At 39.2% G+C, this 16,399-nt stretch overlaps 1 protein-coding gene across 1 annotated transcript in view; it reads left to right on the top strand.

The window, feature by feature from the left end:
- Positions 1 to 16,399, top strand: part of kcnh2b (potassium voltage-gated channel, subfamily H (eag-related), member 2b) — a 173,532-nt gene that overhangs the window by 2,942 nt on the left and 154,191 nt on the right. The gene's annotated exons all lie outside the window — the stretch shown is intronic.

The following is a 16,399-nucleotide window of genomic DNA, read 5'->3' as shown; positions in this document are numbered from 1 at the left end:
ACAATTTGTTCAAACTCTGCACATTCAAGTGCATAAATGATCCTAACTACTCACACCCATTACACTCTTGTCTTTATACATTCAAGACATGCAATTGTTCTGACACTTTCACACACAAAAATAACACCATCTCGTTTCCTGTCTGCTATTGCATGAATGCAAAATGCTGGCCACATCCTGGCATTTCAGATCACAGATCCTTCTCTTGTATTGAAAAAACATAATGGGGCTCTCTCCAGTGACATGAACGATAAAGACAGCTTGAGGGACAGAGGAACCATTAAGAATCCCCCCCGAAAAAAATAATGCATTTGTGTTAGTTTTCATGGAAAAGGTATTTAAGCAATAGGAGAAAACTCTTCCATATCCAAAAATCCAATTGGTATCTACAGAAAACGAAATTACGGAATTTCATTTGGGACATATACAGTACCAAAAACATGTTGTCATTAAAAGTGTGAAAAGTATTATTAGAAGCAATTATTACCATGTAAATGATAACAATTGCCGATAATTCAAATACTTGTATCAGTAAAAATAATATTTTTTTTCAGAATAAAATTCAATAGGGTATGTCTTTTACTGTTGTTGATCATATTATATGAAAATGACTCATACACTATCCTTTTAAATTCAACATATTTATGCTGGATGACATTGGATTTTTCAAGCGTACTAAAGTGTGTACCTGTATATGTTTATTACCAAGCAGAAAGGTACAGAAAACACAAGGTGAATAGCAGACCTTGAAAGTGAGTACTCAACATTAATCCACAGGAAAGTTCCCCCTGCCCCCGCTCCTCTTTCCATCCTGTGACTTCGCAACTTTAGGTGAACATATTATCTCGCTTTCTGGTACACGTCATTACACATGGTGCATTTCTCCACTTGTGCCTGCATCACAGATTTACACCAATGACCGAGTGGGATGATTATTTATCGGGAGCAAAATGTGCATCTGAGAAGTCCATAACCACATATCAGTGGTTTCCAAATGTCTGTCAGTGACTTATTTCCCTCCGAAGAATTCTCACATGCTCGTTGCAGGTCTTTTAGTTTGCCTAACAAAGCATGTTAATGGGGATGGAGAACCCTGTTTAATGGCTGCGGTGTAATGAAGTGGTGGAGAAGAAGCATTTCAGTGGACACTTCTTAGGTGCTTTTTTTGGTCAAAACTGTACCAAAATGTTAACTATAGAGTGGCAACTACAATACATCTTGGTTGGGATTGGTGGTATCAGCGCCCCACCAGATCCAGCCAATGGTGTTGTTTTGCTTTCATTCCAGTAAGTATTTTATATTTCAATGGCACCTCCTGGGTCAAACACAAGCGTTTCTGAGATGCTGGTTTGATTTTTTTTTTTTTTTTAAATATATATATTTTTTAAATATTATTTTCCCCATAGGAAATAATATTAGAACTATAGTAGTGAATAACTATTTTCTTAACATCCATACACATGTAAAAATGGTCAAACTTAAAATATTGCTTTTAATGATGAAGACAATGATTACTCTTGCCATAGATGGGCCTCACTTTTGAATTATCAACAAAGATGTTGACCATTGTTAACAGCAAAACTGAAAAACTAAAATCTAATCTAATAATTGATGACACGTGATGCTAATGGTGTATTATCACTTCTCTTGTTTGTAGATTGTTTTTATAGCCTATTTTCTTAAAAAACTCACTATTTGCTCTTTTTGTGCTTAGGCCAAAACTCTGCCAATTAGAAAGGTATTACTTTGCCGCCATCTTGGTGCCGGGGAACTATGCTGAAGTGAGGGGAGGAGCTGTACTTCGTCAGGCCATAGCCCTGGCCATAGCCCTGGCTGGAAGTAGTGCTTTGCCGCCATCTTGTGGCACCTATCGGCAATTATAAACATTTTGGCGGGCGCCAATTACTCACAGAATTATATCGCACACGAATAGCAAGGGAACATTGTGTTTGATTCTTGTTTTTCTGACATCGTTAACCCCTTGTTTGACATTCCAATGCATGTGGTTTGCATTACAAAGTTTCCCCCATGGCCATAATGGGGAATTATGACTGAGCCCTTTGAACTCTGCCAGCCAATATGATTTTATGCTTGATGATGACGAATGCAACGAGACCAGGAAAAATAATCAAAGAAACTGTACTAGCTTGCTTGTAAAAAACAAAAGGAAAAACAAAAAAAAGTGTCAATTGTGAAATTTCTTGAAAGAATTGGGTTTGATTGTGTTTTCAGGAGATCTGGGTTTGAATCTCTGTTCAAAATCTCTGTGTAGAGTTTGCATAATTTCCCCAATGCTTACATGTTTTCTCTGAGTCCTGTGTCTTCTTCCCACGTTCTAAAAGTATGCAATTTGGACTAATTGAAGACTCTAAATTGTCCATAGGTTTGAATGTGAGTGTGAATGTTTGTGATCAGTCCAGGGTATACCCCGCCTCTCGCCTGAAGTCAGCTGGGATGGGCTCCAGTTACCTGTGACCCTGATGAAGACAACTGATATAGATTTGGCTTCTTTGATGGCTCTTGATAAACATGCTGGCTGGGCAAACTTTATCCTGGCGACAATCAGAAGAAGCAGGGCGATTGGGTTTGTCGTGCTATTCGTGATGGAAACCATCGCAGGTGGGAATGAGTCAGGAGAGAAAAGCAATCTCCACGCTTCAACGAACATGGCAGACTAATTTATTTCCACTGTGGTGTAGTGCTTTTTGAAATAATGTCCTAGGATCACACACTGTGGATGCTTAATAGTCAACCTTGGAGACAGATGATTGAGGACAAAGAACTACACTACATCGGTTGTCACCATGTGCCAGATAGAATATTCTGTATCGTGTGCTGGTCAAAGGACAGAGGAATTCTGCTACACATTACGGACAAAAGTATTTGGGCACCTGGCCATTCCACTCACAGGACTCAAAATGAAAACAAATACAGATATCGGTCCACCATTTGCTTTGCCTTCATTTTACTGGAAAAAAAAAAATATATATATATATATACATTATGAATCATTTTCTAAACCATCGATCAAACTGTCTAAAACTTGATTTTGACCCGTATGTGCTTCAGGGCTCTGCGATGGGCTCTAATAATTCATATTGCAAGAGCAATAATCTCCTGTAAACCATGCTGTCCTAATGACATCAGTATGAAGTATGCTGATCCAAGCACATACTGCAAAAACCTTTATTTCTTTTATTTCTTCTTTTTAGTCAAAACTCATTAAAATAAGACTCCTCGTGTAAAAGGTAACTTCTCTTGAGACAATTTTAACTTGTAACTTGTTACTTTAAGTTGTAAATTTAAGAAATAATGTAAGTAATAATTTGCTTGAAAGAAGTGAAAATTGTATAAAAACAATTTACTTTTTTAGGTGGTGTAATCAGATTAGATTTTACACTTCACTAGAATTAAGACAAATATTCTGGGTAAGATTTTGGGTTTTCACAATGTATGAATCAAGCAGGTCAAGGGTACAGTGGCTGTTAAACATGCCCTGTCAGAATATAACTCTTCATTGGCTAATTGGACAGACGTAAGTAAGAGGTCAAAGCTATTTTGCATGCATTTATTGACATGTCCCCTGGAGGAAAATCAATAGGCAGAGTGATGTTTGCTTCCATGAAAAGTTCCACAACCAACAGGATGGCCTTTGTATAAATACGTGAAAATTTAGATACAGCCAGTATGTAATGCATTCTTGCCATGCCCCCTCCGTAACATTTCATGGAAATCAGCAGTGTATTTTTGTGTGTGTATGACTAACAAATAATTCGAAAGAAAATTTAAACCAAACAAGGCAATCAAACCATTCAAGAGTGCACAGATTTGGCAATGGAGTTCCTTGATACCAGCGTGAGGACTTGAGGCTTTGTAATCAAAGAGTTTTTCAATGTCCTTGGAGCTGCTCATTCATTTATCTTGTTGTTAAGTGGACAATTATTGGAAATTCTGCTTGCAATGGTTCTGCCTCCGCGAGCATCGTCCATCCCCTCAGTCGGTGTGTTTTCCTGTTCTTCTTCCCTTTCCTCATTCTGTCTGCCACTCATTTTACTTCACATTGAATCACTATTGTCGGAATGCTCTGAGAGTAATAGTTTTTAGTAATGCAGTCATAGACCTTTATATAATAAGATTACCGTAACAAGCTTGCCACCTGGATGGAAGGAACTGCTCTACTGCTGTGAACCTTTACTGAGGATCACTACCACCTTAAATGGTTTTTAATATATCACTTTAACTTTCATTTGTAATTTCTTTACATTTAATTACATATGCAAATTAGTAGTGAAGATAACTGAAGGATATTCCTCACGATCACAGTTGGTACACATAAGAATCATCTGTTGTATTGATTTGAGTTCCAAATCAAAGTTTTGGCTTGGATGTTGGTTTCAGATGTTACTTCCAAAATGTGCATTTTGTTGTGGTGAAAATGTTCTCAAATCTCTCATTGTCTCATGTAGGCTCACTGTGAAATGTCAGTGTTGGGCCTGAGGGTGCGCAGTTTATTTGGAGACATTGAATGACTATGCATAATTCATGTTTGAGATCTTTATGTTTGCTGTGTTTTCTGCATGCTTTGATTCAGACTGATGTCATATAATCCATAAACCTCACTGTATGTGTCTTGCATCCACATTTGTATGCTCTAGCATCTGATGTTACATAATATTAATATTACAGATTACATATTAGGTGGGTAGAATAGCCAAATATTGTACTCAAGGAAGAGTACTGGTACTTTAGAATATGACATAAGTAAAAAAATAGTTCTCCAGATAATTACTAATTAGAATAAGTAACTATTCAATGAAAACCCCCCCCAAAAAACTACTCAAGTGCTGAGTAACATTAACATTAAATGGACAGAAATATAAAATAGTCATATGGTACAAATTCAAATATTTCCCAACAATATCACGTATATATAATATTTTGTAATAAAATAACATAGAGTAAGATAAATTCAGCCAGAAGAGATTGTCCTAAATGAATGTTCTTTGTTTACACACAGTGGAGGAGTTCAAGTATCTTGGGGTCTTGTTCACGAGTGAGGGAAGAATGGAACGGGAGATCGACAGGCGGATCGGTGCAGCGTCTGCAGTGATGCGGACTTTGTATCGGTTCGTTGTGGTAAAGAAGGCGCTAAACTGAAAGGCGAAGCTCTCAATTTACCGGTCGATCTATGTTCCTACACTCAGCTATGATCACGAGCTGTGGGTCGTGACCGAAAGAACAAGATCCCAGATACAAGCGGCCGAAATGAGTTTCCTCCGCAGAGTGTCCGTGCTCTCCCTTAGAGAGAGCATGAGAAGCTCGATCATCCGGGACGGGCTCAGAGTAGAGCCGCTGCTCCTCCACATCGAGAGGAGCCTGATGATGTGGCTGGGGCATCTGATTCGGATGCCTCCCGGACGCCTCCCTGGTGAGGTGTTCCGGACACGTCCCACAGGGAGAGACCCCGGGGATGACCCAGGACACGCTGGAGAGACTATGTCTTTCGGCTGGCCTGGGAACGCTGGATGAAGTGGCTGGGGAGAGGGAAGTCTGGGCGTCCCTGCTAAAGCTACTGCCCCCCACGACCTGACCTCGGATAAGCGGTAGAAAATGGATGGATGGATGGATGTTTACACACATGAAACAGCACAATAGGGTCACCAGGCAGAGATGATTTATTCTATATAATTGATTATGTATATTGAACTTCGCCAGGTGGATTCATCCACAGGTATTTTTCTCTATTACCCAAAAACAATTTGAGCTCTGCCAACTTGCATCTTTATCTTCAGTGCTGTACATACATTGCAGATTGCTTTTCCCTCTGCTCCTTTTGAAAGTGCACAAACCTTTTTTTACCGAGATGAGTTCTTGGAGACCGAAATGCCGACATGTAGGCAGATACAGATGACACGAGACATAGCTATTCTTTTTTTCATCTGTAAGTTAAATGCAATTCCTTACATTTTTCACACAACTGAGTCAATTTGAAAACTTTGCTTCTTTGAGGGACCACAGAGACCGTGCAGTCAGGTGACTGCCTGGCTCCGTTCGATTGGTGAAATGGAGTCAAACGTCACTAGTAGTTAAATTTGATTTGGTGAAACACGACAAACCAAAATAGATCGTAGAAACGATGATAAATACCTGGAGAGGACAATACAAATAGCGAGTGGAATGTAGCTTAATGTAACAGAGTAAAAATAGCATTTGTTCGAAACAAAAATGCTCAAAGTAAAATGTATGTTACATTAAAACTGTACAATTTATCCAAAAAGTTACTTATGTAAATGTAACGGAGTAAATGTAGCTCATAACTACCCACGTCTGCTGACTGTACGCTGATCCTCTATGCTTGATTTTCATGCTTTCTTTTCCACACACATTGGAATAAAGAGAGAGACGGCATGCCGTACCACAACAACAAACAGCATTTCTGACCTCAATGTGAGGCCACAGCAACCTTTTGGGGCTTTATGTTATTCGTTATACTCCTTAGAGAAGGACATTGGCCAATTACAATGCTTGAATCCGCTGTCCTCCCAAGAGGATTTTACCATTCGACAGCTTAAAGTACACACACACAGACATAGACATAAGCACGCTCTTCCATCGCCATGGCAACTGCCCCCCTCGACACCCCCACCCACACAACCTCCCACTGTGTCGCTCTCTCAGTACTACACACATGCACTCTTTCACAACATGCTGTAGCTATGCGGTGTACGGTAACCTCATTCTATCACCAAACTTTTACCGAGCAGGGATTCATGTTTTAAAGTGAGGTTCACTGACGATGATTACCTAGATGTTAAAATGGGAAAACAGTATTTCTAAAAAAAAAAAAAAAAAAAAAAAAAAAAAAACAGTTTTGAGACAGAACACGAATACTACAAAACTTAGACACAATAAGTTTTAGTTGCCTATTAAACTATACTAACAACAAATCAATCCACCTCAAAAATGTCCCCAATAAATAAATTCTATTCAAATTGCTAACACAGTACATTCATTGCTCAAGCTGCAATTCTACAATACCATAGGCGTCCCTGTCATATTCGCGAACATTGTTTACCAACAACAGAAGGTCGTCCACCAGGGTGTTTCGAGCTTGACGCATCGCTGCTTCATTGTACTTTGATGAACTCTGCAATGAGTTGCATAATACGAGAGGCCTTCATGTTCCCAGCTGGGGGTGGAGGAAGAGATGCCTTCTGTGGCCCTGTGAAAAGACATGGAAGTACGGCTGTTGAGTGCAAGCAACATATGAATTGCATACACACAGATTTTGGCTATGAAGATTCTATCTGCAAGTCTCTGTTTTTTCCTTCTACTCTAATACAACAACTCATACTGTTTTGTTTTGTTTCGCCCGGTACAGCTGTATTTTGTGTTCGTGCGCTCAGGTCACCTCTGCAGCTTCATCCTCTAAATAACAGGTGCAAAACCCAAGGCCTGGGGGCCAGATCTGCCCGGCCGCATTATTTTATGTGGTTCACAAAAACCTGGAAATGATGTAGCAAACAGGACACACCTACTTTTTTTCATGTTTGTTACTGAATGCATTTGAAGAGAACAAAAAAACTGTTCAATATATGCTTGTCACTATTTTATTTTCACTGACCTCAGGTGTCTAAAAATGGGTTATCCATCAATTTGTTGCTAAAAATGATGAACCAAAATACAGGGGCAATTATGGCTATTTGATAATATATGCACATTTTCAGTCATAAGTGGCCCCTGTGGGCAAACAGGACTGCGATGTGGCTTGTGACGAAAACAGGTTTGATACTCGTGCGCTAAATGAAGAAATGTTGAGGAAATGTGGCTCCGCAGGTCATTTTCTTGCAGCAATTACAGTACATGGATAAGCGAGGGGCTTCCCTGATGGCTTGGTTCATTCCTCTGCCACATCTGTTTCACTTGACCTTGTGAATAGAGCAGTAATGGAGCTACGTTTAGGATGCACTCTGTTTGCCTCTCCTGCCCTCTCTCTTGCCCTTCTCTTGTCCCCAGGCACACACGCACTCGTAAACTTGTGGCTCATGTAAACTCGGACTGCTTACCTCCCTCTCTATAATTCTTTCTTCTTCCTGCTCTTCATCCTCATTGACATCTGGTCTCATCCTCTATCACCTCCTCTTCTGTCCTTACTTTAGTCCATTTTCAAATTCAAACTTTATTAACTGTAGAGGAAAGGGTTTAAGTAACATCTTAATATTCCGGCCTGTCGCAGGGTTCTTTTCATCCTCCCCAAAAAACAATGGCATAGTGTAAATATACTGTAGCAAAGGTGTGAAATGTTGTGCTGGCCTTCATAAGTGCCAAAACAGTGAATATTTACAAAAGGTGGGGCAAAATATTTTTGAAATATGTTTTTCAGGTGTCTTTGTAATGCCGTATATGCTATGACAAAATATGTCATAAAAAGTGTACCATTGATGGTTGAGCGGGACGAATCAAATTATATGACGAGCTATTACGTTTTTTGATAACATAACAAAAATGTTGTCTGTTTTAAAAAAATAAATAAATAAAAATAAAATCTGTGCCAAAATTCCCCTCCAATTCTGGAATGACTCATATAGTCTACGTCTTTCCTTTACATAGTCTTCTTATCTTATCACCTCTTGTTGAGATTGTTTTAAGAGTAAGTGTAGAAAAAAGGCCACAAAAATCCAAAGGAAAAAGCATGCAGACTTAAATCCTTGTTTAATGCAAAATTGTTCTAAAGAAGGATGATCTGCATTCTAAGCATCAATCCAGTGAGTCACATCTTTCTTTTTCTGTGATTGCATTCTTATTTCATCATTATAAACTTGCTCTTTTTGTTTTTTGGTATTCAATTAAGTGGAGAGGATTGTGGCCTCATTAGACAATTGAACTTTATGGTAAGGTAAGCCCCTCAAACCAGTTTTTACAAAAGAAATCCACTTCTTTTTAGTCAGAGATGAGCCCTCTGATATTTTTTCTCAGTTCTTTAAATACATCACCTAGTAATGCATCTCCCTCCTGACTCTGTTTATAAAATTGTGTGCCTATTAAGGGAATGTGTCCAAGCCATAAAACATCAAATGCAAACATCTCTGCCAGATTTTCTTAATCTGCTTGGATGAAATAATAATTATATCAATTGCACCTGGTTAAGAAAGGTTCACAGGCATCATCAGCAATGGAGAAAATGTTCATTGTAAATCACAGTTTTTCAGGATGCAAAATACAAAACCTAATGGTCTGCTACTTTATCCTGTAGTTGAAACTTACTCAAATAAGAAATGAATCGTAGCACACATTGTTCTTGTTGAATGTGCTCTGACTCCAGCTATCTGCAACCTGTCCCTCACCGCATTCATAAATCTTCTCTTTGGTCTTCCTCTTTGCTTCTTACCTGGCAGCTCCATTTCGAGGATCGACCGCTATATCATCTCCACGTGCCTGAAACATCTCAATCTGGCCTCTCTATCTTTTTCTCCACAGCATGTGGTCTGTGCTTTCCCTCTCACGAGTTAATTCCTGATGCTGTCCATCCTCGTCACTCCAAAATGTATGTCACCATCTCCAGCTCTTTCGCCTGTCTTCTGGTCATCTCCAAACCATACAATATGACTTGACACTTTCCTCCACCTGCTCCTGCCTGTACTCTCTTCTTTGAATTTCTTCCACTCTTCCCATTGCTCTGAACAGTTGACCCTAAGTACTTGAACTCCTTATAACCTTACAATTCTGCTGGACCTCGCTTTCATTCACACACATGTACTCTCCAGTGCATACCTCCACCTCTCTAGATTCTCTTCCACCTGCTCTCTACTCTAACGCCAGATCAAAATGTCATCTGCAAACATCCTTGTCCACGGAGACTTCTTTCTGACCTCATCTGTCAATCTGTCCATCACCATAGCAAACAACTCTCAGAGCTGATCGTCGATCTTTGATAAATTGGCGCACAGACGACTATCCATCCATCCATTTTCCGAGCCGCTTCTCCTCACTAGGGTCGCGGACGTGCTGATGCCTATCTTTGGGCGGGAGGCGGGGTACGCCCCGAACCGGTCGCCAGCCAATCGCAGGGCACATGGAAACAATCAACCATTCACACTCACATTCACACCTATGAGCAATTTAGAATCTTCAATTAATTGTAGTTCAGTTTGGAGATTTTAGATAATCACAAATGAAACATTGCAATTAGAAGAGAAATTGGACCAGTGAAATTTATCTTCATTTAATGTAGGGGCTCAGGTCATTATTATTTTTTTTTATGTCTAAGAAGGCCAACAAATCTTTCAGAATGTGCTTAAGTGTAAAACTCAGCATAGCAAAGCGGTATGACAAGTGTCTTGACTTACTTGTTTATCACTGCTTCATCACCCTCCTGTTGCCCTTTCTCTCTTGTGTCAGCTATAAATTTGTCACCTCTTCATAATTCCTTTTCATGCTCCTTGAGCTGCTACGCTACCTTGAAAGGGGAACAGAAAAGGTCAGTTAACCGAATGAAAGACTCAGAAATCCACAGGGTCTTTAAGATTAGTGCTCCTTTGCATAAATCTTGAAAACCTCATTAAGACACAGGGAGATGCTGTACACACCATAGACTGAGACATTTCTGAGCGAACAAGCCCATTAAGGATTGCTGTGATTATGGGATTATTGCTGTTAATGACAGTGGGGGCATTGGGCCTGTGTGCCATGTTGCATGGAAGAAACCAGCATTTGAGCAAAGTCACCAAATTGCACATTATTTCCCTTAAGTTGGATGTACAATATTCTAAAAAATCCTTTCGAGCTCTATACTGGATGCATATTGCAAATGTTTTAGTTATTCATCCAGCTCGGGTGGACTACGTGGTGTTTGGGCGACTGCTCCAACCAATGTATGACAGATTAAATTTGTTTTAATTGTAAAACACTGTCTCATGTACAATAATACAATCGTATCTCGAAGGTTGAAAACACTGGTCAACCTCTAATTTGGGATCATTTTGTTTTTCCTGATAGCAAATAATAAAATAATAAGTAATCTGTTCTAGTGTCAGTCCTTTGACACCTTTGTTACCTGTATAGGGAAGTAGTAGGCAAACCTTTGTAAAATGTATGAATAAAATAGATAATAATAATAACAAAATTTAATTTAATCACATGTACTCTAATGTAATTAGTTATATTACCGTATTTTCACGACCATAAGGCGTACCGTATTAAAAGGTACAGTCTCAGTTACGGGGTCTATTTCTGTATTTAACACGTACATAAGGCGCACCGTATTATTGGGCGCAGGCATGGTAAAACATACGCTATCTTAAAACATACAGTAGCATGCATGCACGCTAAAACGATGTTTTTAAAAAGGCAGACACTGAACCCTAATTTGCTCCCAGTGGGCCTGGCAGTGCCTTGCATGGCAGCAGTCGCCAATTGCTTTATGAATGTGTGTGTGAATGTGAGGCTTTGTAAAGCGCTTTGGGCATTGTGATGGTGTAGATAAAGCGCTATATAACTGCAGTCCAGTTAACATTTATTTTTCATAAGATATCACAGAAACTACATTTTGTAATGCATCTCAAGATTCAAATTAACCTTGCTGGTTGCGTTCCTTAACCGAAGAGCATTGAGGTCCGTATAATTGGGAAGCTTTTATTTTGAAGGTGGCTTTCGCCGTGAGTTGGTGACTTATTACCATAATGCCTAGTATGAACAAAATTAGGGGCGGCCGCCTTTATTGCTACTTCACGAGTGGAGGCTGGCTTGACCGCAGTCATTTCCGGGTGGTCCTTAGGCAATCCGATGCCCATACCGGCTAACTTGTAACCCTAACCCAACTAAATTTCCAAAGTAATCTTCCCGACACTGTTAACAAGTCATACCATTGCACAATAGAAAACCATTTCACGTAGCAATTACTTTTGGGGGGGGTGAGTGGGGAACGCTGCCCTGTGTGGCCACACACATTGCACATGCTAGAAACTGCCACTGCCCAGAGGAGGGTGTATGAAGTTAAAAGACCCGAAACAAGTGATGATTCCATAAACATAATTAATGATGTGTCCAGAGGGATAAGCGGATGGATTTATTCATAAATACATAAAAGAAAATGTCTATATAGTTATACTATACTTGTTCTTGTTTTGTCCTGATCTACTTTGATATTCAGTATATGAGTCACGAAGTGTGAGTTACAAGCCTCGAGTGCGTCTACTGGCTGCGTGGCCTAATGAATAAGGCAACTGACTTCAGATCAGATGAGTGTGGGTTTCCCTTCAGTCACAGCCTCATTGGTGAAATCGTTTGATGGAGACTGCAAAATGGTGGGGTTTGTAAGCCACTACCAATGATGCACAATGAACCAAAGCACTGACAGGTTTGACATAAAGACCCATGTTTCCATTGTTCCATAGACTGTTTTCCTGCAAAAGTGACACAGTTGAAAGTAAATGAATTATTTTTATTCTGTATGCAGTAACGGGGTGTATTTGATTTATTATTACTGTACTAAAAAGTGTTTGTTTGGAACCTTAACTGGATAATTTATTCTAACAGCCCATTGTGTTTGGAAATTTTGTAATGTCAAACCTTCAGTTTCCATGGCAATAGCCCAGTTTGAAGTGGGAGCTGATACAAACAAAAATCTTCATCCTGTTGTGGAGTGTGTCTGCCACAGTAATGCATATGTGCTAATTCACTTTGTGCCTTTTGTAATATTCTTCTTCTACTCACTGTTTCTCTATCCTTTGTCTTTTTCTCCCTCCCTTTATCTTTCCATCTGTGCGGCGAGCAAGCTCAGAGACGCTGTGTGGATTTGCGCCTCTAGCACATGGGCTTCCCTCCTCATCCGCCTACGCACTGTACAAGGGAGATTCCAAGCAAACAACACTCATAGATACACATCCACGCACACAGATACACAGCTTGCACATGCGCTAACTGGCAGACTGCAGAGTAGCCCACAAAGTCTAGTTCTTAGTGAATTATTCAGTCGGCGTTGGCGGGTCTGCTTTAAAACACGTGTGCGCATCTAAGTTGCTTTGTACCCCTGTGTGCATTTACATGTGGGTAAATTCATTCGTGGGTCTCTGTGTGAATATTAAAAGGTGTTTTCCTTCAGAGCAGCAGTGAGTCTTTAATCAGCCTTTCTATCAGCCCTCTCTGGGCTTCAAAAGCTCGTTAGAAAGAAATTGCAGCGAAAGCTGGTTGTGGAGCTGCCAGTGATGTCATCAATAACAGAGATGGCTCGACAACAAATACTGATTGTTGTCCATATCGTCATGTCAAACATCCCCGTGTCAAATTCATAACAATATGAACATACATGTGTGTTTGGAATAATTGCAGTGCATTTAAATTAAAACAACAGTAATCCTTACAATATATTTTGCTTGATATTGGGAACAATGCACATTGTATTCAAAGTCCATCCATCCATTAATCAGTTTTTTGTACTGCTTGTCCTCATTAGAGCCTCGGGTGAGCTGGAGCCTTTCCCAGCTGACTTTTGGGAGAGAGGGCTGGGTACACCAAATCAAAACATGGACTATGTTTTTTTTTTATTCCTGTTAAAAAAAATAGCATTATCTGAATTTTTCTTCATCTCATCTTAATACGCTTCAGGAGGTCCTTTGTCCCAACAGCAATTAGACAGTGTAATGCCTCAAGTGAGGGCAGTGGCTCATGACTGGAATCAGTGGTTGATTATTGGCTGGCTGTCTCAAATAGTGTATTACTATTTAGGTATTTATGTACACTTATATATATTGTTTTGGTCCCTTGACTGTCATGCTGTGTTCACACCGGACGCGAAGCGAACTTTTGCCTTGCGCCTTTTTCATGCATTTGCATTGACTTTATATGTAATCACGTTGCGTGACGAGTTCAATTTGCGTCCATTGTGAACGCACCATAAACTGTGAGCTCCGGGATTAATAAAGTATCTATCTAGCTATCTATCGATCTATCTACAAACTCAAACATTGACCGTATAAACTGAAAGATACGCCTCGCACCTCCCTCGCTTGCTGTACATGTTTGTAGCGATTTGTAAATATGTTTGTTTCGCCGTCTTGCTAAAGATAAAGTGGAAACAAAATGTTTCAAACACTGACAAATTAAAACGATAGATTGAGACTACAGCTGTGGCATTATGAGGAATACAGTAAAACAACTGTTTCTAAAAATCGGATTAGATGGAATGCAAAAACAGTGTAGAAACAGCCAAACCTTTTTAAAGGTACATTTTATTTTCTTGGTGTGGCTAAATGCATTTCAGATTATTATTATCCTAAATACAGACTTTGTTTTTGTAGTAACCTTGAACCAGTATACTAACCGATACCATTTTTTGTAATTTTTATTATTATTATTATTTTTTATTATAAATGTCTGTCTAGTATTATTTCATATTTTGGTATTTACTCGAGGCTGGTAATCCCTAACAAATGATAAATTTCAGAGTCAAATGCAAAACCAAAGCAGAACCAGAACAATCATGACACAACCAACGTTTGGCCCCTATGAATTGTTTCATGCTGTTTGAAAATGGTTGACAACATGCATTCTACTGTTTTATCCATTCTCTTGATGTGCATCTTTATGCAGTATGTCATCACACATACACACACGCCCATGCACACACATAGTGTGTACAAAAACAAACAAGCTTTCTAAGCGAGTTGAACAGCATGAAACAACCCATCTTGCTTCCAGGCCATTATCAATGAGTAAAGACCAAATACTCAAAAGGCAGAAAAGTGAAATGTACAATACGCTTTCACATACATACACACACTCACATTTCTGCCACTCAATTACCAAGTGCAGCAAGACAAACCTATCAAGTTTTATGAGCCTCTGAGGACCACTGCTGCTGCTAATTCATGAAGGCGAGCTATCAAGCGTAACCACACAACGGATCTTCACTGTTTCCATGAATATGTGAACAGGCTTTCCATCACTTACGTCTCCTGTGAGAATGGCCGGTTGAATCCAGAATGTGCAGCTTTGATAAACTAGTCTCACAGAACAGTCCAGTTGCGATCGATTCAATGCCCTGAGAAGGAAATGACCTGGATGAACGAGAATAATCACAAGTGGTGTCGATAAACTATGTCATGAAGAAAGAATTAGGGAGCTTTGATAATTCTGTGCTTAACATTGGGTAAAATAGCTAAATACTTTGTTAAATATATACAAAAATATGTGTTTTTGCAAATGATTGGGACAGAATAAAAAATATCACAAAATATTTATTTTGATTTAGTTAGAGAAAAAGTTCTTATTTTGGCATTGTTGATTTATCAAAAGGTTCTGAAGTTCAGGGTTCCAGTCTTGGCTGTAGCCTTCCTCTATTTAGTTTGAGTCATAGTTTTTTTGTCAGAGTAGTTTATCCAACTTATATTAATTGAAGACGATGACATGGGTGTGAACGTGAAAGTGAACGTGTGCCCTGTGAGTTAGATGGCGACCACTCCGGGGACAATCGGTACAGAAAGTGGTTGGATGGATGTTTTGTTAAAAGTCACACATGGATTAATTGCAAATGTCACACTTTGATCAGTTGATGACAATCCAGCATGTCCAGTTAATTTAGCTAGGCCAGCCAGCAGTAATCAGATACCACTCAAAATCAGTTGCTGTCACTAAAATGAATAATACCTGAAAGGTTGATAACTGTTAGAAATTATGGAAATTATTCAAATGTAGTGATTTAACCTTTGACCTTTGATACCTTTGCTAACTGTTCTTGTTTTGATGAAGGCAAAATAATCCCTAAATGTTTGAAGACTGATGCCATGACATTGATAGGACCTGTAATCTATGCTGTCTTATTTTTTATTTTTTTATAACAAAAAGCATGGCACCATGAATTTGAAGAGGCCTAAGACAGATGGAAAACCATTTAATACTAACTGTATCAAGTCCAGATCCTTTTGATGATCATGTTGTGTTTTGGCATGAGTCACAGTAAGATCATTATGGTCAGGGTCTAAAGTCTTGCATACCAGGTAAGAACAATTGCTGGAACAAAATGAACCTGGAGTCCTTGAAGATGATTTATAAGACTCGAAGTGAAGATCTCCTAAAATGGAATTTGAATGACACAAAACGTTTTTATATACATGTTTTTTTTTGCACAACCGTGGTGTTTTTAATGACCTGCTGGCTTCAGATTCCCTGCCACAATAATCTTCTTGCTTGTATTATAGTTATTCATGATCCTGAATGCATTCTCCCAGTTGCAGTCTTCAATTGACAAATCTTTTTTTTTTGCCTTCAAGAATTGGTTGTCATGATAATAGACGTCTCACTTGAAACAGGGCCTTGTTAGTGGTAGCAAAATGTGCTTGCAGACTGCCTGAGTACCAGCTGTCCTGCAAAAAAGGAAAACTTTGAATCTTAAATGTCCCTTGAT

The sequence above is a fragment of the Phycodurus eques genome, chromosome 21 (assembly GCF_024500275.1).
Source record: "Phycodurus eques isolate BA_2022a chromosome 21, UOR_Pequ_1.1, whole genome shotgun sequence".
Lineage (NCBI taxonomy): Eukaryota > Metazoa > Chordata > Actinopteri > Syngnathiformes > Syngnathidae > Phycodurus > Phycodurus eques.
Note: the sequence above shows the minus strand (reverse complement) of the source record. Positions and strands in the feature narration are given on the sequence as shown.